The sequence below is a fragment of the Chiroxiphia lanceolata genome, chromosome 2, assembly GCF_009829145.1.
Source record: "Chiroxiphia lanceolata isolate bChiLan1 chromosome 2, bChiLan1.pri, whole genome shotgun sequence".
Classification (NCBI taxonomy): Eukaryota; Metazoa; Chordata; class Aves; order Passeriformes; family Pipridae; genus Chiroxiphia; species Chiroxiphia lanceolata.
In genome coordinates, this window is record NC_045638.1 from 2,989,618 (window position 1) to 3,009,096 (window position 19,479).

The 19,479-nt window shown below is 46.9% G+C and overlaps 1 long non-coding RNA gene across 1 annotated transcript in view; it reads right to left on the reverse strand.

Annotated features, from left to right (window-relative positions):
* Positions 1–8,476: 8,476 nt before the first annotated feature.
* The window catches only part of LOC116782105, a 35,248-nt gene continuing 24,245 nt past the window's right edge, over positions 8,477–19,479 (reverse strand). Inside the window, exon 2 of the long non-coding RNA XR_004355117.1 lies at positions 8,477–8,956. This is a non-coding gene — a long non-coding RNA (uncharacterized LOC116782105). The remainder of the gene's footprint in view (positions 8,957–19,479) is intronic.

The following is a 19,479-nucleotide window of genomic DNA, read 5'->3' on the forward strand; positions in this document are numbered from 1 at the left end:
TATTAGACATTTCACATATAATGCCTTGTACATTTTCCCACGCACAGGGGTTTGAGCTGGCAGCTGAGGGGGATTAAATTGCAAGTAGGAATAGCTGAAACTAATGACAGTGAGCACCATACTGCATAATAAAAACTGTATTAAATGCTTGATATGTAAAACTATAAAATATCTTGATGTGAACCGAATAGAAAGTCTTTATCTTTTAAAACTGTTGTTTTCATAAACGAGATACTTAGTCTTATTTAGCAATTAGGCTCTACAGTAATTTGCCACATCTGGTGATTTAATTGTATTTAACAACACTCAAACGTCCTTTTTTCTCCCAAGGCAATTGAGTGAACTCCCAGACTTCAGATTTCTAGATGTGTTCAAACGAAGAAAATTCGGTACCTTGCTTGGCCCTGAATTGTGGGTGTTCATCACCGTTGAAAAGTGGGACATTCTGGGCTTGAATATTTAAAATATTGATGTCAGAATTGTGCAGGGTTGGAGTATTTCAGGTTTTGGAAGTGGGGGGTTGTTTTTTTTTTTGTCAAATGGTGAAAAACTGGGACCATTTTCAGGCATGCACTACTTTCAGCAATCACACGTGTTCATCAGCCCCGGATCTCCGGCCCGGAAAGGAATTTGAGGAATAGAAGAGAGGTAAAGAGAGGACACCAAGAGATACATCTTCTCATTCTGTGATATCCCAAAGGAAGGGCTCAGGCTGCCAACTGGGAAGTGCAGCCTCTACTCCAGAGCACATTTAGTGGAGGTCAGCCCTGGTTATTCTGCATCCCACAGCAGGTCCTTCTCAGAGGATGTGCTCTCTCTTTTTTTCCTCAAAAGACTTGGAGAAACGTGGTGTTACTCTGTTGCAGAATGAGACTTGAACATGACCACATTTCTCAAAGGAGGAAGAAACATTTCCATGCCCAGCTAGAGGTAGGAGGATATTTCCAGACCCTCGGGTTTGAAAGCTTTCTCTGAAGCAAGTAAACCAACTCAAAGGAGTGAAGGGGGTGAGTTTTTGAAGTTGGTTGCCTTTTGCAAAGCGAAAGAGATTATTTCAGTGAGAAATAATGGATCACCTGAGAAAGCCTGTCTTTTTTCAGCAGCTCCAAGCTGGCCCCAGAAGACCAGACAGCAAAGACAGGTGCCTATAATTAGGTACAATGAACCCTCCCCACCACACCTGTTGTTATTTCCCAGTGCACTAAAGGTGTATTTTAAGCTCCCCAGCAACACCAGCTACTCTACAGAAACCTGCAAAATAGGTGCCATCAGTTTTGAGACAGAACTTCATCTTAGTGAAGACCTCCCTTTATAAAAGGATAGTACCATATGGTCCAGATATCAGATCTAAGCTATATAAACTTATATAAGCTCCTGCTGTCGATGAATGCCACCCAGACTTAGTCTAACTAAGGAACAGGATTTTGTTCTCACAGATGTGCCTGGATACCTGACTGACACTAATTTTCTCAGAAATAGTGAGAATTTAGGTTAGTGAGGGCTCTCATTTGTCAAGAACTTAGCACATCTTTTAGTAACAAAATTATCCTCTGTGCTCAGAACCCCCCAAATGAACAGAACTAAACTCCAGAGGTGCATTTTTCTGATTTGGCACCAGCTGTTCCTCAATTGTTATGAATGAGTGAGGAGGGGATTATTAATCTGTGAATTAAATTTGGCAATAATTTCCATCCCCTAAGCAGAAAGAGTTTGTTGTTCTAGTTTGCTTGATACTTTTTGTTATACTGAATTGATAATGATCACAGAGTCATGAATCACAGAGTGGTTTGGCTTGGAAGGGACCTTAGAGATCAGCTTGTTCCAATCCCTCAAGGGTCACCTGGAAATCAGGAGTCTTGGAGCCACTGGTGCCTGTGATGGTGAGCTGGAGGGATGGATGCACGTTGTGGGGGTGACCTTGCTCTTGCAAACTGGTATGAGCATCTGGAGAAACATCTAGAGAAGCAGCTGGAGAAGAATCTGGAGAATCAGGGACAGAGAATTGCACCTACCTATTCCCTCACCTGTAGAGCATGAGGGCAAATGTGACAACTCTGAAAGTGGTGGGACTGGCTGAGGTCAGACTGAGGAGATAGAGTTGGATAGAGTCCATATGGAAGAGAAGGAGAAGGGAAAGGAAGGCTTTGCTGGGAGGGAAGAGGCATTTGGTGTGAGGGGCATAGAGTTCAAGGACTCCAAGGCAAACAAAGCTGGTGAAGGGTCTAGAAATATGTCTTATGAGGAGCAGCTGAGAGAGCTGGGAGGGTTTATCTGGAGAAGAGGATGCTCAGGGGGACCTCATTGCTCTCCCAACTCCCTGACAGGAGGGGGCAGGGAGGGGGGTCGGCCTCTGCTGCCATGTCCCGAGGGAAAGGAGAGAGGAAATGGCCTGGAGTTACCAGGGAAGGTTCAGATGAGATATTAGGGAAAAATTTTCCCTTCAAGAGTGGTCAGGCATTGGAATAAGTGCCCCGGGGAGGTGGTGGAGTCAGTGTCTCTGGAAGTGTTGCAGAAGTGTCTGGATGTGGCCCTTGGCCATGGATTAGGGGTGGTTGGTGGTGTTGGGTGAGGGTAGGACTGGATGTGCTTGAAGTCTCTTCCACCTTGATGATCCTGTGACTCTGCATCTTACTCTGCTAAGATTTGTGCTTTCTCTGATTGATTTCTCAGCTTGTTTCCCATGATTATGTTTCAGAAGCCTCCAGAGCTTGAGACCTTGACTAGGAGTTGAGGCATCTCATCTTCTCTGATCTTGGTGGCACCTGCCTAGCAGTGCCCTACAGCAGATATATTCCACACTCCTGAGTCCCTGATCCAACACACACTGCTGCCTCTGGAGAACAGGATCACAGAGAAGATGGTGCCTGAGGAGACTGATACAGGGGTACCTGCTGCCTGTCCCTTCTTCCTCTTGGAAAGACCATGCTTTTCGGGGTTTCCACAAATCATCTGTAATCAGCACCATTTTCATGACTGTATCACACATTGAGAGGATGCAGCTTTTTTACAGTCAGACTCACCTGCAAGAGTGCAGTGGCTCTGTGGAACTGGGCTGCTTGTGCTCTCTCTGTTGTTTATGGTGCAGGACACTGCTTTTCCCTGCCAGCAATATGATGCCAATGTTCTCTCACTTCTGGGCACACACAGAGTCAGCCAAATCTCCTTCCAAGGTCAAGTCCACCTGCAAGGGTGCTTGTGCTGTTTTGAATCACACAGGTTTTTATTTATTTTAAATATCCTTATGAATTAACATGCCCCGTGTCCGCTTCAGCTTTCAGGCAGAGCTGGTGCTCTTTTTCATAGGTTTTGTTTCTGTGGGATCATTCCTTAACTTCCTCTGTGTACACAGCGTCCTTCTCACGGTTTCTGACGAGAATTTGACAGAGGTGAGCATTCACACTTGGGTTTACATTGTACACTTTGGCTGCAAATCTCAGCCCAGCAAACCTCCCAACCTGCTGTTCCACCTAGATATTTATGTGCCCAAGGAACAACCAGGGCTGCAGTTGCTGAGCTGTTCCTGCCGCAGAAAGAAGATTTCAGAACAGGTTTAAACACCAGCCTTTGTTTGACTGGTAATCTTGTTCCAAAACCTTTTTCTGCTGGCACTTCTGGAAGCTGCAGCTAGAAGACAACTGGCAGGGCTCAGGCTGCTCTTTAAACTGTTGTGCTGGTTTATGATTTCTGTTGAGATGCAGCTGCTGTGTGGCCACTCCTGGGTTGTGTGAAGCAGTGCTGAAGGCAGTTAAGCAGCTTATGGGGCACTTTGCATAAGTGGGACAGTTTTCTCACCACTTCTCTGCTGCTCTGATCTTCATGTCCGGTGTTTCTAAGTGTCATTTGCCTGGTGCCCAGGTGGCACATTAGGGGGAGGTAAGTTTACCCAGAAGGACTGGGTAATCTTATTCCTCTGCGGACTGCAGAGATGCTCATCTCTCATCAAATAAGACAAAATAGCAAAGTTCTAGACCAAGTCCTTCTCCCCAGGGAGGAATTTAGATCCCTGAAACGTCTCAGTGTTGCCCTGCACACACTCACAGCAGTGCTTTGCACGCTCCTGTGCGGCCACTGAGTATCAAATCTCTGGTGCTGCTCCCGAGATGGAGCAGGCACAGATGAGCTTTTTTGGAAAAACCAGCATCTTTTCTTAACATACCCATGGTAAAGCCACCCTGTGTCGCTCCCTGTGACAACCCACCCTTAAGTGGAAAGAAGCACCCAGTGCTCCTTGAGTAAATGCTCGTGGTAGAAAAGAAGGACAAAAGTCAGAGGTTTCAAGGCCACAGAAAGTTTTATCAGTAAGTTCCACGCTTGGCATGGAAATTGGTATATAGTCCTTGACCTGCTATGTAAGCAGACGGCAGTGGATTTGGGGAAAGGGGTAGGGAGAAGGGAAGAGGAAAAGAAAGACAGTAATTAAAGGGCACGAGCAAGAAAGCAAGAAAGAAGGAAAGATAGAGGAAGAAAGAAAAAAAGAGGAAAGGGAATGGGGGAGCAAAGGAAGGAGGGAAGTCAGTCAGTCAGTCAGTCCTGGTTCCAGCATCTCCAGGCCCGACCTGGCACTGGAGCAGGCACTAATCCTCTGGCCATCCCATCATGAAAACCACCGGAACAGCCGGCGCAGAGCCCGGAGCACCCGCCTGAAGCGGGAGGGACGTGACCTGTTGAGCTGCCTCTCTGCCCCTGCCTCTGTCACCTGGTCTCCAAGCCAGGAGAAGCTGCTGCCTGTGCCCACTCCTGGAGAGCAGCGTCAGGTCCTGCAGGAGCTGTGGGTACAAGGGGTTGACCCAGGGTTTGGATGGTGATGCCTTCCCACTTCACCTGCAGCAGCTCATCAATGCTGTCATCTCCCACTTCGGACAGGTCTATATCACTGTCTTCTCCCTCTTCGTCGTCCTCATCCAAGGCCCCCCAGTTCATCTGTGGCACTGCCAGGACTGACCTTACAGCTGCTGCCCACAGCTGCTGCCCACTGATGGTCTGGGCTCCCAGCCTGCTGGGCAAGGGGCTGGGGAGGCTGCAGGGGCTGTGCCTGGCAGGGACCAGCTTGTAGATTGTGGGATTCACAGGGGCAGGACTGCTCCTGGGACAGCTGGGCCCCTCCTGAGGGTGCTTGTCATTCACTGGGCCTGAGGGCTTGTCCCTGAGGTTGCAGCTAAAGTCATCTTTCCTTTGGGACAGCTCTTTGTCAGCCGAAGGCAGGAAGGAATTAAGAAAGGAAGAGAAGAAAAAGGAAGGGAAAGAAAGAAGGAAAGAAAGAAAGAGAGGAAGAAATGGAGGAAGGAAGGGGAAAGGGGAGGGAAGAAAGGAACGAAGGGAAGGAAGGAGGGTAGGAAGGCAGGTGGGAAGGAAGGAAAGAAAAAAGGAAAGAAAAACAGAGAGAAAAACAGAGAGAAAAAAAGTCCATTAGTCCTGGTTTGAGCCTCGATCTGGCTGATGGTTCCAGCGATGATGCAGCTGTGTTGATCTGGCCGATGGGAAGTCCAGTGTCCTGGGGGCCTTTCAGCTGCCTGATGTCAGCCTGTGGCAGCTTGAGGTCACTCTGTGGAGAGGAGGAGAAGGTGGAGGAGATGGCACAGGATGGCAGAGGCCACTTTGACACAGCAGCAAGCCCAGCTGTGGCTCCGAGCAGCTCCATGTGGCACTGTCCCACCACTGGTTTCTCCTTCTTGCCCTGTCCTTCACACCTGGAGTCCTCTGCAGGTTCAGCAGTTGGCCCTGGCAGGCTGGGTGTTGGGGTCCCCTTCTCCTCGGGCAGGGCAGGGCTCTGTGATGTCACAAAGGCCTCTGGGCACCCCCATGTCCCACGTCACAAAGGGCCCTGGAAGGCACCCCCATGTCACAAAGGGCCACCCCCGGCCCCCCATGGACAGCGGCACTTGTGGCCTTGCAGCCCCTGCTGTGCCCGAGCCCTGCGGGGCTTTGGCCACAGTCCCACACGACCCCCGCTCTCCACAGGGCACAGCTTTGCAGGCTGGGCTGGCCGGGGCAGCAGGAATTGGCCCCGTGCCGTGCCAGGGAGTTGTGGGCAGTGTCTCCATGGCCCGGGTGGGTCGGGAACGAGGGGTGTCCCGGCTGCCTTGGCCCCACGGCTCCTCAGGCCTTGGGCAGGGACACGCAGTGGACCCAGTGCACCCTCAGCATGGGGCAGGGCACAGGCAGCTGAGCGGGGCAGGGACACCACGCAAGGACGGGCCATCCACAGGCACCTGCACAAACTGCAGAAGTGGCACCACCAGAGCCTCATGAGGTCCCACAAGCCACGTGCCAGGTGTGCTCCTGGATTGGGGCAGTCCCAGAGTCACTGAATCACCAAGGTTTGCAGAGACCTTCAGCATCATCCGGTGCCACCCTCACCCAGCACCATCACAATCACCCCGAAGCCATGACCCCAAGGGCCACATCCAGACATCTCTGGAGCACTCCTAGAGATTGTGACTCCATCACAATCCCAGAAAACTTATTCCAATGCCTGGCACTCTATTAGCAAAATTAGTTGGCCTACGATACAGACTTTTAGACTAGTTGAAAAAAAAAGTAAAATCTTTTCCAACAGCCTTTTCGAAGATAACTTTGTGGTATTTGTATTCCAAAGGGAAGACTTCAGGAATTAAAGCTTTAGCATATCTAAAAGAAATACAAAACTATGGAACATAGCAACTACATTCAAGGAAATCTTTATTTTTATCAAGATCAGAGATCTCCCTTAACAGGAACTTGATGAAATTTCTTTACAACCCAACATCCAGACCTCGTTTCCAGTTTCAAGACCTCTCCCTTATCCAAGAATCCACTCAGGGCAGTTTTTAGTTCAGTCAGGTTGGCCTCATCCAGGGCAGAAAATAAGAATAACAGAGAAGAAATCTAAAGGACTAGAAAATATTAAACTGATATAACAAGGATCCAAATTTCCTACTCAGATCCTTTTTGCGTTGTAAGTTTCCCTGTGTGCTGTCCCATTCCTGAGAATGCTGGCCAAGAGGGAGTTGGGGTCAGGAAATCTGGAGAGGAGTCTCTGTTCCCTCAGGCCCCACTCGCTCGCTGGAGCAGGGACAGGAGCCAGGGAAGGGCTGGAGCTGGGACAGGGCTCAGGGTGATCTCAGCACAAGGTTCTTCCCCCAGAGGTGGGCACTGCCCAGGCTCCCCAGGGCAGTGGGCACGGCCCCAAGGCTGCCAGAGCTCCAGGAGGGTTTGGACAACGCTCTGAGGGACAGGGGGAGTGTTGGTTGTCCTGGCAGGGCCAGAGTTGGACTGGATGATCCTTGGGGTCCTTCCCAACTCAGGATTCTGTGAGTCCCTGATTATTTCTGCTGCCCACAGCCATCTTGCTGCTGAGAGGACCAGGAAGAGAGGAGCAGGATTGGAAAAGTCAGCATCTTTGTGACCAGGTTGTGCCGACCCAGCCATGAGGGAAAGGGAGCAGTCAAGAGTGGTAAATGCTCGTGGTGGGAAGGAGCGACGAGAGTCAGAGAGTCCAGAAAGCATGGGAATTGTTTGTTAAAGATGTATTAACTTTTATTATAGATGTTTATTAATAAAATTATTAAATATATTGCATATATTTATAATCGTTGTTATATATTATATATTATTCCATATTACATTTATCTATTCTATTGAATATAACATTGAATAAATCTATCAAAAGAAAAAAGAGAGAAAGACAGAAGGGAGAAAGGAAAAAAAAGAGAAAGAAAGGGAGAAAGAAAAAGAAAAGAAAAAAAGAGGGAAAAAGAAAAAAAAGAAAAAAAAAAAAAAAAAGAAAAAAGAGATAAAAGGAACAAAAAAAAAGAAAAAAAACGAAAAAACAAAAAAAGAAAATTAAAAAAGGAAAAACAAAAGAAAAGAAAAAAGAAAAAAAGAAAAAAAAAAAAAAAAAAAAAAAAAAAAAAAAAAAAAAAGAAAAGAAAAAGAAAAAAGAAAAAAGAAAAAAAGAAAAAAAAAAAAGAAAAAAGAAAAAAAGAAAAAAAAAAAAAAAAAAAAAAAAAAGAAAAAAAAAAAAAAAAAAAAATAAAAAAAGAAAAAAAGAAAAAAAAAAAAAAAGAAAACAAAAAAGAAAAAAGAAAAAAAAAAAAAAGAAAAAAGAAAAAGAAAAAAAAAAAGAAAAAGAAAAAAAAAGAAAAAAAAAAAAGAAAAAAAAAAAAAGAAAAAAGAAAAAAAGAAAAAAGAAAAGAAAAAAGAAAAAAGAAAAAAAGAAAAAAGAAAAAAGAGAAAGAAAGAAAGGAAAGAAAATAGAAAAGGAAAGAAAGAAAGGAAGAAGGAAAGAAAGAAAGGAAGGAAGAAAGGAGGGAAGGAAGGAGGTGGAAAAAGATGTTACCAGGAAGTAGTGTTGATCCAGCTGTTAATCCTGATTCCAGCGTCCATCCATGATGAGATGGTTAATCCTGGTTCCAGCGTTGATCCACGGGATGGGATGTTAATCCTTGTCCCAGCATTGATCCACAGGATGTGATGTTAATCCTTGTCCCAGCGTTGATCCACAGGATGGGATGTTAATCCTTGTCCCAGCGTCGATCCACGTGATGGGATGGTTAATCCTCGTCCCAGCGTCGATCCACAGGATGGGATGGTTAATCCTTGTCCCAGCGTTGATCCACAGGATGGGATGTTAATCCTTGTCCCAGCGTCGATCCATAGGATGGGATGGTTAATCCTCGTCCCAGCGTCGATCCATGGGATGGGCTGGTTAATCCTTGTCCTAGCGTCGATCCACAGGATGGGATGGTTAATCCTCGTCCCAGCATCGATCCATGAAGGGAGGGTTAATCCCTGTCCCAGCGTCCATCCAGCTGGGTCGGTCTGGCCCATGGGAAGCCCAGGATCCTGGGGGTTCTTTCCCCATGCTGTGGAAGCCTGAGGTCCATCCGCGGGGGGCGGAGGAGGCAGAGGAGGCCTGGGCGGGCTTCTCCTCATCCATGTGCATTGTCCTGTTCCTGTCCATTGGCGTGGTCCTGTCCTGCAAAGAGGGGGAGAGGGAGAGGAAGAGGGAGGGAAAGAGAGGAAGAGGGAAGGAGAGGGAGAGAGAGGGAGAGAGGGGGAGAGGGGGAGAGGGAAGGAGCCACTACTGGGGAGCAGCTGGGATGGGCTGAGCTCTGCACCCCTTATATACCCCTGGGGCAGGGCGGGGTCAGGGATGTCACAAAGGCCTCTGGGCACCCCCATGTCCCACGTCACAAAGGGCCCTGGAAGGCGCCCCCATGTCACAAAGGGCCCCCGGCCCCCCATGGACAGCGGCACCGCCGGGACCCGCCCGGGGCAGCCCGGCACTTGTGGCCTTGCAGCCCCTGCTGTGCCGGAGCCCTGCGGGGCTTTGGTCACGGTCCCACATGACCCCACTCTCCACAGGACACGGCTTTGCAGGCTGGGCTGGCCGGGGCAGCAGGAATTGGCTCCGTGGCAGTGCACCTGTGTTGGGGTAGGCTCAGTGTCAGGGAATCATCAAGGCTGGAAGAGGCCATCTGCAAATGGCCAATCCTCCTCAGCAGAAGGGGAAACCACGGTCCTGTTGAGCTCCTTGTGCAGGTCCTGTATTTAATAAAATGCCTTGGAAAGTACCATCCCCTGGCTTCAGATGTGTGCTGTGTTCTCCTGATGCATGGGACACGTGTGGGTGCATTCCCTCTGCTGTCCCCTCCACATTTCAGCCCCTGTGACCTCGCGAGTGGATCCCAATGGATGACACAGCCAAGGAGGGACGAGTTCTTGGGCAGCTGCCACCACTCCCTCTTCCTTTTCAAACCCAGCTGGATCCCTTTGCTCTTCCTTCCTCTCATCCTAACTTTTGACCTAACATTAAAAAGCTGCTCAGAAGCCAGAAGTCCATTCTGCTTTGAGTTTGTTTTCCCTCGATGCTAGAGGGCTGTAAAGTGGCACAAGTTACAGGCTGCAGACTGATTTCCTCTGGAGCACTGTGCCTGTGAATCAGAGAAATTCCACTTTGAACTTGGATATTAGAGTTGTGATTGTGGCTCTTACTTGCTAATTCCCTACCTCCCTGCAGAACTGTACTTTGTCACAGTGGGACCTTGCATTAATCACTGCTGTATTTCACCTGGAGCCTCATTTAACAGGGTTTTGTCGAATAAGTCAGAAAGCAAAACCCACTTAGCTTTCCAATTACAAAATGCCTGGATGACGTGCATGCCAGTGTGCACTTCCCTGCCTTCCTGCCTTTCTTCCCCCCTTTTTTTTTTTTTTTTTAGCATGGCTTTTGTTAATTTGCCTTCATCTGGAGAGATGCTAATTGTCAATAATCATTGCTTGTCCACATGAATGAGCAAGGAGAAGCACACTGGATGCTGCTGAGGAGCCTGGGGGCTTGGCAGAAGAACTCCAGGCATCCTTTACTGAGGAGAGAAGAGCCCATGTTGCTGTAATATTTGGTTTGTTTCCATTCCCTCATTGATCTGAAATGTTTGCTGAGCAGAGCTACTACCTGTCCTGGAGGCTGGAACCAGTTCATTTTCATCTCTTAACTCTCTGTCTTTCAATTCTCTACTGTGGGATCTGTGTCGGGTATTAGGACACCAAGAAATCAAAGTGGTGTTCACAGGTGCAGTCAAGCTTCAGATTTTGCTTGGTTGATTGCTTGTGGCTGACACTGCTCTGCTTTGGTGAGACCCCACCTGTAGAGCTGCCTCCAGCCCTGGGGAACAGCACAGCAAGGACATGGAGCTGCTGGAGAGAGTCCAGAGGAGGCACCAAGAGGATCCCAGGGCTGGAGCAGCTGTGCTGGGAGGAAAGGCTGGGAGAGCTGGGATTGTTCAGCCTGGAGAAGAGAAGCTTTTGGATGATCTGATTATGGCCTTCCAGGGCCTGAAAGAGCTCCAAGAAAGATGGAGAGAGATTATTTGACAAGGGCCTGGAGCGACAGGACAAGGGGGAATGGCTTCAAACTGACAAAGAGTAGTGTTAGATGGGATATTGGGAAGCAATTCTTGGCTGTGAGGATGGTGAGGCCCTGGCACATATTTCCCAGAGAAGCTGTGGCTGCCCCATCCCTGGAAGTGTCCAAGGCCAGGTTGGACAGGGCTTGGAGCATCCTGGTCTAGTGGAAGGTGTCCCTGCCCCTGGCAGGGGGTGGAACTGCATGATCATTAAGGTCCCTTCCAACCCAAACCATTCTGTGATTCTATAATTTCATGACACTGTCACAGCCCAGGCAGCTGGGCAATTCCATTGATCACGACAGAGCAGAGCTTTCCTTTGTTATTTGTAAGAAATCGCAGATTTTGGGTAGTAAATTCACTCCTCTGTCCTGGACAGAAATTCCTTGTGCAAGAAAGGGTTAATGATGGAAATCAGACCTGAAACTTCTCCGATGCAGAAACACTTCGGGAATTACAGGGCATTTGGGGTCAGAGTCCCTGCTGCAGCTGAGGTCTGCTGGGGCTGGGGTTGCCAGGAAGCCAATTAGGAAGGATTTGTGTCTGGTTGCAGCAGCCTGGGATTGCTCTAACCTGAGCTCACTGGCTCTGCTTCCCCTGGGAGAGCCTTCCCGTGCTGGGTAGTGCCAACACACGTGGGCTGCCCATGCTCCTTCTCACCTCCTTCCCAGCTGTCTGGGCAGAGCTTAAAGAGACACAGGGAGAGAGTGGGAAAGGGTTTGCCAGAACAAAGCATTTTCGCTATGTGTGTTTGCCTCCAAGAGTCAGACTAATCCTTGATGTGTGTCCTACGCAGTCATTTGGGAATACGCAGGGATTTGGCAAGTTTGGGTTTATTTCCTGAGACTTCTAAGGCTCAAGGCATCTACAGTGATACTGTTTTTAAGGCCTGCTCAACCCCAGACCTTTGAGCTTTGCAGTGAAACCATGAAGGCCTCGAGGATGACTGAAGAACATGAATTTAGGCAAACATTCAGGATTTGTGTGCATTTTCTAAGTAGAGCTCATCTGGCACCACATCAAACACGGTAACATCCCTGAACTAGTAGTTTGTGTGATATATTATGGTTTTCAGCTTATCTTGTTTGTGGTTTTGGCTCTTATTAAATGTCTCCTTGGCAGACAAATATCAACATCAGCATCCATTCCTGTTTGCCTTGAAATGAAGATTGAGTAGCACACCATGGAATATACAGGAGTACAGCAAAGCAAAATGCTTCTCCAAAATAAAGAATACTGTAAGAAAGTAGAAGGGTATTTGAAAACCATAAGAAATAAGGATTACAAAGGGAAAAAACACTCTGATATTTAGGAGTAAACCAAATTCCAAAGATTCAGCAAAGGTAGCTATAAATGCTCTGCAGGAAGGTGTTATTAACATTTAGAACTTATGGTTGATAATTCAAAGGTCGACTGCATAAGTGATGCACATCAAGATACATAATTAGGTGTCGTAATTGAGGGTTTAACTGATTGTCACAGGCAGGAAACACGACTGAAATGGAGTTACTGTCACACTGGGGGCTCCTCTGCTCTCTAGACTCAGTTTTTCTGGCTTTGCTTCCTACTTGTAGTGAAATTCTAGGTTTGGGTTTGTTTAACTGCTGATTTTAGGCCTTCCCACACTCCTTCATGAATAGAAGCACTTTGCATGACCTTCTGAAAGAAGGAGGAACTCTAAAAGCAATTTCAGGGTAGACCAGGATGGCAGAGGGGTTGTACAAAAATTGGAGAAGGGGAAAGACAGGCTCAGTCCTGAAGATGGTGGGAAGAAAATACGATTTGAATGCTATAGAAACAAACCATTGCTGCAGCCTTTGCATTTGTTCTGAATTTACATGATTTCATTGAAAGTTTAGGTCCACCCCAAGGACAGTTCTTTATAAATCATTAATGTTTTTGTTGCTATGTGTGGATAAATGTTTTGTGCAAATACAGTGGAAAGGGTGCAGCTCTGGGGAGGTGAATGTGGTGTGAAGCTGTAGCAGCATATCCTTCCCTGCTGATTTAAGCAGGTTGTATCATTAAATCCATTGCTGAATCCCTAAACTTCTACAAGAGCCAGGTCACACAAGGGAAATCAGATCACTTCAGTTATCAGCTTGGTAACTCTTGTGTTGCTTTGTTTCTTTGGTTTAAGCAGAGTTAGGAGGCACATAGAATTATTGGACAGTGTGTATGGAATGCTGCATTCCTGCAGCACCTGGATCTCCTCTCTCCAGCAGGACACTGCCTGCTCTGTGACTCCCAGTCCTCTTAGGGAGGCGTTTGCAGTTGTGCAGACACAGATCATAGATTTCCAAAGCCTGGCCTAATCCCTGTTTTAAGGCTGTGTCACACAGCCCCTGTGCAAACCCTCTGTTAAAGATACCTTTCCTTTATTAGTTTGCTCTGATGTTCAGCTTATCCATCAGCTTCCCGGGATGAGCTAAATGAAAGTTCAGGACTGTTCACTCTGGGTGATTTGTCTTTCAAGTGCCAGCTTTGGCCAAACCATCCTCAACAGCAACTTTTAGAAATCCTGAGCCTTTCCCAGTGCTGGCAATGCAGAGGTTTCAGGGAAAACATGTTCAGTTTTCCTCTCACTTTCACCCTGAAAGAGCAGTCAGGGTTTGGTTCTGCTCAGCTCTGCTGCAGGAAAGTGGGATGTTTCTCCCTCTTGGGTGTTTCTGGGCCAAGATTAAATCAAGCAGGCAAAAAATAATATATTTTTGTCTCATATTCCTTATTCAGTGCATATCTTTAGTTATAAACCTGTCTGACATATAAAATCAAGCTACACCTAATTTGCCTGGCTAAAAAAAAAGGCAGCACAACTTCCAATGGGCTGAAGAGAGTTCATGGAAAATCTGCCACATTCTCTGAACTTGGTATCCCTCCTCCCCAGACACTCTGCTGCTGTAGCAACTTTATTTTAGGGGGAAACAAGTCAGATTTCCTTCTGCCAGTGGCACATCTCCGTGTCCATCCCACTCCACTGACTGGAGCACTTTGGCTGGATGTTCCCTCAGGAACCTGCCAAAACAAATCCCACCTTAGCAAAGCCTTCAGCCATATTTAGTTATGTTTTACCTGTTTAGTTGTTGTTTTATCAGCTGTGAGGTCATGAACAGTGTTGGCCTGTTAAGATTCAGCCTCAAAGGGAAAAAATCAGCCCTCTGTGCCCAGCTTTCCTATATCCATGGAAAAGAACATTCCCTCTTCCTGGCACCACAGCTTGCTGCAGGGAGTTGTAGTTTTCCAATAAAAGCTGTGTCTCTGCTTGCTGGGCTGTGCACTGGGCTGTTTTTCCATGATACCATATTTCTCTGGGTGATCCGGGCCGATTTAAGCAAAATTACTCAGTCCCCTCGTGTTCTTTCAGTTTAGGAAGTGAAAGAAATAAACTGGTATTTTAGCTGCCTGCTCCAGACAAAATAAAGCCTTTCTGGGTTTGAACAATGCAGGTTTAAGGCCTGTCACCCTGGAATATTTTGTGCAAATCTATCCATTTGCCTGTGTCCTGGATAAATCCGAGCCTGTGCCACGTTTCTGGAGTTCCCAGAAGATTGTGTGGGTTTAGGGGAGTCACAACCCTTTGCACCCACCTTCCACAGAATTTGGGAGCCAGCCCTGTGAGATCCTCCTGCTCCTTTACACCACTTTGATGGCACCAAATAGTCACAGGGATAAAAATCCAGCCCTTTCTCCAAGAGGACTTGGAGTTGGTAAGGATGGAAGCAGTCCACAGTCTAGCTGCCCTGAAGTCAGCAGGAATAGAACCATCATCTCCAGCTACTTTCAGCTTTCCCTCCAGCTCAGAAGGGTGAGACTTTGAGTTAAGTGAACATCAAGCGCCTTCACACGTTTTTTTCCCCCCAAAATTGGTAGAAAATTTGTTTGCACTCCCCGAGAAATGCAAGAAATTAGAATTTAAAATGTAACAGTCTTTGAAATGTTTGAAAATGTAGGAAAACCGAATGGTTGTCTGCATGCAAATTGTTTCTGTGTCTTCTGTTCTTCACCCCATTTTTGATTTCACAGGGGTCTTCTGGTTCAAGGAGGGGGTCTTAATGAAAATCTGTGTTGGGGTTTAAGCATTTTGTTGATTTGGCCACGGAATGTGAGTGGTTTACAACCATCAGCTGTGTCTCTGGAGTGTCTTTTCTCTTCAGGATAAAGGTTTTTTTCCCCACAGCCACAGGGATTGGTTTTAATTACACCTGGGAATCCCATGAGAGGGGAGGAGATTTTCTATGAGGCTTCTGAAGATCATAATTGTTGATGGGATTTGTCTTGCCTGATTGCAAGGTAAGATCTCATGGAAGGCAATTATCTGAGTTCCTTCCATGAGAGAGAAACTGGCACTTCCACTGGGATTTCCTCTCATCTTTAAATGAAAAATACATGAAATGAGTCACACTGTAAAGGTATTTCTACCTCTCTAATGCAATTGCAGGAGTTTTAGTCTGGGATTTCTGGAAGGGCAGAAGCATTCCCAGTTTGACTTTGGAGTTTTCTTTTTACTCAAGTGTTATTTGGATTTGTTGTCTTAGGGGTGTTTTTTCTGTATAGAGAACGAGAGAAGGAAAAAACCACACTCTCCACTGGGAAAACTTGCAAATTTGAAATGGGGCCAATGAAAGATAAGAGCCATGGAAGCCTGCAGTACAATTGAATTGTGTTAATTTTCAGATGATTACACACATTTCTTTAAATACTCCTGCAAACTTCTTCCTCCACCCAAAAATGAGTCTCTTTTCTTCCTTGGAATTTGCCAGAAAAAAAACAGCAAGAAAACAGCTGTAATCCTGAACTTCCTTAAGCTGTTCAAATCCACAGCTGTTGTCTAGGGAGTCACCTCATTTCCTCCTAAAATCTTCTGCATTACATCCAGGCCTTCTGGTCCAGTGTGAGAATTTGGTTCCTGAGTTACTTCAGAGCTGTCTGGCTCAGCCCCTGGTAATTTGTAAGATGTTAACAGAAAGTCACACTTGAGTGAAATGGGAGTTCAATAGCAATTTAACCCAGCCACCTTTGCCCCTTTCTGAGCACGGGAGTCAGACCATGGGAGGGGCTGGAGAGAGAGATTCCACTGGCAGAGGCTGCAGGTTTGACCCAACACAGCCAAGAATCTGGGTGGCCTTGGGACAAGTCACATCTTTCTACTCCCAAACTTCCAGCCCCACTTTTCTGTTCAGACAGAGCCAGGTCTTGAACTCTGCTGCTCTGGAAAAGGCTGACAAACACCAGGGAGAGTCTGAAATCCCACATGTTTCCCAGGCAGCTCCCCCTCTCCGAGTACATCCATCTGAGTGGGTTTTTTGCCAAAACCCAGCCACGACTAAAACCTTTTCTTTCACATTGCGTGGTTTTCTTTTTAACATCTGAGCCAAGAGTGATGTGTTCATAAGAAACCTGGCTAATGATCCTTGATTGCCTGATCAATGACCCATCTACAGCAGGTTGTGCAGGGTAACTTATCCCCTGGGATTTCCTGCTCGTGTACAAGTTGGGTCAATACATCTCAGCAGATTGCAAAAAGATTGCTGAACATGAGGGAAAATGACTTTTGATTGCCCTTCCTCTTTTTTTGCTTTATTGTACATTGCTGGCTTGATGAGGCTGCTTGCCCTTAAAGTGAACTCTGGATTGGCTTTACTTGAGCATGGGACCAGCTTGGAAATCAGCAATTTGAGCAGCAGTTCCACTGCAGCATCTCTCACATGGCTGGACCTGGAGAACTGCTGCCATCTCCAGCAATCTGTTCCATCTCAGAGTACAGGGAAAGTCCCAGTTGCAGCTTTTACCTCCCCTAAGGTTTAGGAACTCTGGGTTTTCCTGAAGGTAGCATGTGAGAGTGAAAAAGAGCACAAATACCAACTCTGAAAAGCACAGAAATTCCAAATATTCACCTGGCTAACACTGAGGTTGGTGCTGGAGGGGGATGTACTGATCCCTGGAACTGGGAAGAGTTCTGGGATAAGTGCACCAGAGCAGAAGGGCTGGAAGTAAAGGCCTCTCTGAAAGGGGACTTTGCGAGATAGGTGTTACAAAACATAGAATTATAGAATCACAGAATGGTTTGGGTTGGAAGGGAACTTAAAGATCATTTCATTCCAATCCCTGCCATGGGCAGGGACACCTTCCACTAGCCCAGGTTGCTCCAAGCCCTGTCTAACCTGGCCTTGGACACTTCCAGGGATCCAGGGGCAGCCACAGCTTCTCTGGGCAATCTGTACCAGGGCTTCCCCACCCTCACAGGGAAGAATTTCTTCCCAATATTTAATCTAAAGCTGCACTGTTTCAATTTAAAGCCATTCCCCCTTGTCCACATGTAGAAGAAAAGAGGTAGATCCATCAAAGCCAATATTGGGCACTCATGGAGCTTTTGCTGCCTGTCTCTGCCAGGTTTGCAGGGTTTACAGGTGTGTTTGGCTTTCTGTGACAAGATCTTGGTAGCCAGGGGTGCTGCAGGAGTGGTCTCTGTGCCAGGCACAGCCAGTCCCAGTGTTTCCAAAATGCACTCAGCACTGGCAAAAGCTCAGCCCCTCAGCCAAGGCGGTGGAGCCTCTGGGAAAACTATTTCCAAGGGCATGGAGTGACAGGAAAAGGGGGAATGATTTCAAACTGAGAGTCGGTTTAGATTAGGTATTGGGAAAAAATTGTTCCATGTGAGGGTGGTGAGACCCTGGCACAGGTTGCCCAGAGAAGCTGTGGCTGCCCCTGGATCCCTGGAAGTGTCCAAGGCCAGGTTGGACGGGGCTTGGAGCAACCTGGTCTAGTGGAAGGTGTCCCTGCCCATGGCAGGGGGTGGCACCGGATGAGTTTTAAGGTCCCTTCCAACCCAAACCATTCTGTGATTCTATAAAAACACATTTAGGAAAAGGGTAAAACCCAAGGTGCAGCAGCTGTGAGAGAGGATTTAAAAGAGGTGTGAGAGAGGAGTTTGAAGAGGTGTGAGAAGAAATCCAGCAGCACAGGGCAGAGCAGCAGGAGGGGCAGTGGGAGAGGAGCTGGGTGGGTGGTTGTCAGCCAGACAAGGTCAACCACCACAACAGGTGATTACTCTGCCTGGGAATTGCACTTCCAAGGTTCTTGTGTAACTGATGAGTTTGAATTCGTCTCCTCTCCCATTTGTTGTGATTTTCTCCCCTCTCCTCCCCAGAAGAACTGCAAAGTCTGTGAGATTCCTCTTGCCAAACCCATCTCAGTCTGCCAAAAAATAAGGAAACTTAATCACCCTCAGCTCCCCTTCTCAGAGCCTGTATATGGTTACAGCCCTCTGGAGTGGTGCATGGAAAGATGTTTTTTTCTGCTTTAATCTAGGGATCAAATCTGATTTTTAGCAGAGCAAATCCTTTGTGCTCATAACAAACTCATGTGTGTGAGACAAAAGAATTCCCTGCTGTAAACTGCTCTTGAGTTGGTTGTTTTGTTTTGTTTTGCGGGTTTTTTTTAATTCCATACTTAATTACTGTCAATCCTTTTTTGGAAATGAATTACTGTAGAAATAATCTCACCATCTCAGGAGCCAACTTCAAAGGTGTCTTTTCTAATTAATGTTTTGTAATTCTGTTTATTATTTGCTGAGGGGAGATTTTAAGGCAGGGACTGAGCTGTGCAAAGTCTCTGCAGGGCAGGGAGAAGGTGATGAATCCCATGTTGTTCCCACCCTCATACCTGGAGGACAGCTTTGTTCCCTAATTGGCCAACCTGAGGCTCAGCACTGCTCACAGTTTAGAACATTTGGAGATTTTGGTGATTTTTAGATCAAGTGTGAAAGTGGAAGGAAAACTCAGCCTTGTCTGCAGATGTGTCCTGAGTACTATTAAACCCACTGCAGAGAGAAGAAGGATTTCTGAAGAGTGATGAGAAAAAAAGACAGGAGAGAGAGATTTTGGAGCAGAGGAACAATTGAGGAAGGGATGGGAGTGCTGAAGGATTGCAATAATCTACCTGAGCTTGCTTTCTTCACACATCCCCTGGTGAAAGCTGAAGGGAAAACCTGCTTATTTCTACTATGATCATTTCTACTTCAGCTGTACCTCAAGTGGCCACACGCAGGTACAGTTTTAAGGTGAGAGGGTGGAAGAAAGGATAATCCCCCCCAGGTCAACACACAGACCCAGTTCTGCAGGACCCATTTTGGAAGCAGGTTCTGATGTGATGCAGCCTGGACAGAAGCCAACACGACTCTCCTGGTTCACACTGGCTTCAGAAACACTCTGAGAGCTTCTTGGCCATTCCCTTGCTTGGGAGCAGAGATTTGTTGCAGTTGTAGACAGGTTGGGCTGGCTTTGAATCCAGAGCTTATGCTCCTTTGCTCTTCTCTCTACCTCAAAAATTTCTGTCCAGGAGAATGACAGGAATGTATCTTCTATTCCTCTGCTGCTTCCTTCTGGGTTGTGCAGTCCTACTCTCTCCTCCATCCCTGCTCTTTTTTCCATCCCTGCTCCCTTATTCCTTTATCAAACTACCAAGAAAATACCACTTACTCCCAGTTCTCCTTCTCAAGTTCCTGACTGCTGTGATTGCTCTGGGGCAGGACAAGTCCTGAGTGCTCTGGGATGTTATCCATAGTCCTCTGTATACATCTGATTTTAGAGCAATT